Source organism: Bombus bifarius, unplaced genomic scaffold (assembly GCF_011952205.1).
Source record: "Bombus bifarius isolate JDL3187 unplaced genomic scaffold, Bbif_JDL3187 scf7180000009379_frag, whole genome shotgun sequence".
NCBI classification, from domain to species: Eukaryota; Metazoa; Arthropoda; class Insecta; order Hymenoptera; family Apidae; genus Bombus; species Bombus bifarius.
Window position 1 is genome coordinate 12,967 of NW_022885083.1, and position 3,581 is coordinate 16,547.

At 44.9% G+C, this 3,581-nt stretch overlaps 1 non-coding gene across 1 annotated transcript; it reads right to left on the bottom strand.

The window, feature by feature from the left end:
• Positions 1–2,936: 2,936 nt before the first annotated feature.
• LOC117215132 lies at positions 2,937–3,043 on the bottom strand. The gene has a single exon (XR_004489021.1). It is a non-coding gene; the product is annotated as a U6 spliceosomal RNA (small nuclear RNA).
• Positions 3,044–3,581: the final 538 nt, after the last annotated feature.

Sequence of the window (3,581 nt, forward strand, 5' to 3'; positions counted from 1 at the left end):
CTCCGATGTAACCTCACACGTGGCTAGGCCCGCTCTCGAGGCCGCATGCCGCCACAATCACACTTCTCGGAAAACCCATACAACCACTCGTCAGACCTCCGTTAGGCAAAACGTTTATCTCGTGACCGTGGCTACGTTCGGCGACCAATTGTCACCTCGAAGCCAATCTCGCTATCACTAATTTTAAACAATTAGAGCTATAATAAAATCTAGGCTAAAGTACTAGAGGATGTTCCGAAAATTTCAAGGAAAGGCTTCGGCTTTCCTTTCATCTCCGACATATAGGTAGAGAAATAGGAAAGGATAGGGGAAGACGTTTGGATATAGTGGATTTGAAGTACAATTTCATTCGCAAAATATAGCGAACCAAGAAAGAACCGTGGAAAGATTTGGACATTTGTGCGCTTCATGTGACGCTGGAGAGAAGAAAAGAAAAAAGAAACGAGAGGGAAGAGACCAAAAGAATGAAAAATGAAACCTTTCTTCACAAAAGACAGAAAAGATTCACTATGCATATTATTCGCTTCGCCTTATCGTTATCCACGTACGCACGCACGCACGCACGCACATTCACGGTTTCACCTTATACACTTGTTGTGTACTATCGTATCATTTTACCAACCAGTAGCGGTTGAAAATCCTATGTACTGTCTACCTCTCACTCGGTCGCAGATACATCGTTGAAGCCAGTTTAGACTCTAGCTCTGTTTAGACTCTAGGATATCGCGCGGGAATATACGCGCTTTTTCTCATACCTATAGAAATGTTAACTCAAATTTGGCGAAATTACTTATAATATTTATATTGATATTTATTTGATCTATTAGAATCGTTTTTAGATTAATATTTATTTTTTTATTAATATTTATTTAATCCATACAATGATTTTCTTCAAGCAAATAATAATTTAATATTTTTTTAAAAGTGTGATATCGTCCAAAACAATCGCTTCTGTGTAATGGAACATTGCAAAATTTACAGACAAAACATATTCTACTTCTTTTCTTTTTTAATTGTGCAAATTCTACATTGGGGTTTTGGGGCTTTTTTACTCCGACGACTAGACACTATGTTTATAAGTTTATGTTTTCCGAAATTTGATAGTCTTTGTGGGTGATCTAGTCTGGATGATCTGCTTGTCATATGTCTCATAAGTGTTTGCTGTACTAGATATTTCTTCGTCGTTTTCCTTTGATCCACAATCTTCTATCCACGAAATTATCACTTTTTGCAGGAAATTTTTTATATGTATTCTTATTCTATGGCCCATAATCATTCCCGTTGGGGCCCCGGGAGCATCTCGTTTCGTCCCCTCGTAGTGGTGATCCCCACCGCTTGCCCTTCACCGTCGTTACTTCTGAGGCGATGGGCGTGATAGGTATTGAAGGAACACTCGAATATGTTTAACAATAAATATTTATTAACAAAATATATTCGGTGAGTATACTTGACGTAAAACTCGCGGTTATTAATTTCGGTTCGCGGTTCGCGATTACAAGTTCGAACTCGGGTAGATTCGGGTAGATACGATTCGATATGCGCTACGAGTTCGGACGATGATTGCCTGAGATGTCGAGCAACTCGGATCAGTGATTGCTGCCAACTATCAACTATCAATTCGGACAGGCGTCTCGCGACTGACTTTCCGTCACGATGATGCTGGATAGGAAAAACTATGATGGGGTGTGTCTAAGGATACGAGATCATCGGATTCGTTTAGGAAAGCGTTGGTTCGGAAAGTGAGGGAAGTGGACGTCGTTGTTAATTGGCTAAATTTTGAGTTGGTGGTTGGAAAAGGATACTAACCATCCTTGAGAGAAAGATGCTAGTAGGAAGCGTCGTACGTGAGAAAAGCAGATTTCCCGTATCTTCCTGTAGTGGGCGGTAGGTATAGGGGCTGTTAAGATAAAGACCATTTGTCCCTCTGGAGGACCTTAGCTAAATTAATCCTAAGATTTGTAGCAGGTCCTTAGGTTAACTGAAAATATTCTGTAATAATGTATACGCATCTGGCAATCATCTTGTCCGAAGGATAGGGTCTTTGTGTAACGAGCCATGGGACAGAAACCGTTGGAAAGTTTGCTGTCGAGTGTCGCTACACTTCCTTCTGTTACTGCCCTCTTAGTACATTCCTTGGTTAGCCGTTCCACCGTCTCCTGGAGAATACTGACCTCGCTCTCCAGAAAGCGCACCCTTCTCCGCAGGTATGCGCTGTCCGCGTGTTCATGTCCCTGAATCGGTTAGCTGTCCTTCTCGGTTCCTTCTCTTTCCTCCGATTCCGTCTTTATATCCTCTTTCCGCACGTCGTCGTCGCCAACGGCACTGTCGCGGATGCAGAGACGGCAGAGATCGGCGATTGTTGAGGCGACGGCGGAGGTGGTGACCACGTGCGCCGTTGGAGTTCAGAGTTAGACGCTCTCGCCCTCCGTGAGGCCAACCATGACCGGGTAATTTTCCGGTATGATCGCTTGCCGAGCGCGTTCACAACGGTCGTAGAGGAAGGACACGATGACATTTCGTCGTCGAATCTCACCCTGCCGCCGCCACCGTACCGCGAAAGCAGCCCATCCGACGAAGATCCCGGGCCGCTGATAGTTACATCCGGACCCTCTGACCTTCCCCGAGACTCCTCTGGTTGCACGTCCTCTTCACCAGACGCATGAACACGCCCGGGGGCCTGATGGTCCACCCCCGGACGGCCACGATTGCTCGATGGCGACGCAGCGGGGCTCGCTTTACAACCCGCGGCTGCACCGGTACTGAGGTATCTTTTCCCTGCGCCGTAAACGTTACTGCCTTTTTTGTCTGCCATATCCATCCTCCGCAAAATTCTCTGCACCGGATCTGCAAACTGGCGGGTGCCAAAGGCACCGACGAGCCACTTTCCCAGGGCATAGTCCTACGCCCTGAAAACCCATACCCGCCTCGTGTTCCCCGAAAGTGTGGATCGCTTCACGATTTTGCGTGTCATACTTGCGCAGGGGTCATGCTAATCTTCTATGTATCGTTCCAATTTTAGTATATGTAATGCCGAAGCAAGTACTCCCCAATTTCTACCTGATGGAACAATAACCATAAGGAATGTCTCGATTTGAAGGTGTTTTAGGCCACTTAACGGCTTTAGCGGTAAATCCAGAAGCCTCGTTTTATGACCGTTCCTTAGGATTATTGCGACCCGTATAGTTATATGTCGGAGATGAAAGGAAAACCGGAGCCTTCCCTTTGCAACTTTTGGGAAAGTTTTCTAATGCTTTAGCCTAGATTTTATCATAGCTGTAATTAAGCAATTGTTGTCATTTGTAATCGTTTGATATTTGTGATTGCGAAAGTGGGTTCGAGGTGACAACTGGTCGCCGAACGTAGCCACGGTCACGGGATAAACGTTTTGCCTGACGAAGGTGTGGATCGGTTATATTGTTCTCCCTAGAAATCACATAGAATTGTACTTTGGAGATGTCGATATAATGGGACACACGTTGTATTAGGAATCAAACTCCAGACAGAAACTGCCTAGCAACGGCGTTTGGATCTTTCTCGATGCTTTCAAAGAGTATACAACAAACTTTTGACAGAAACTGCCT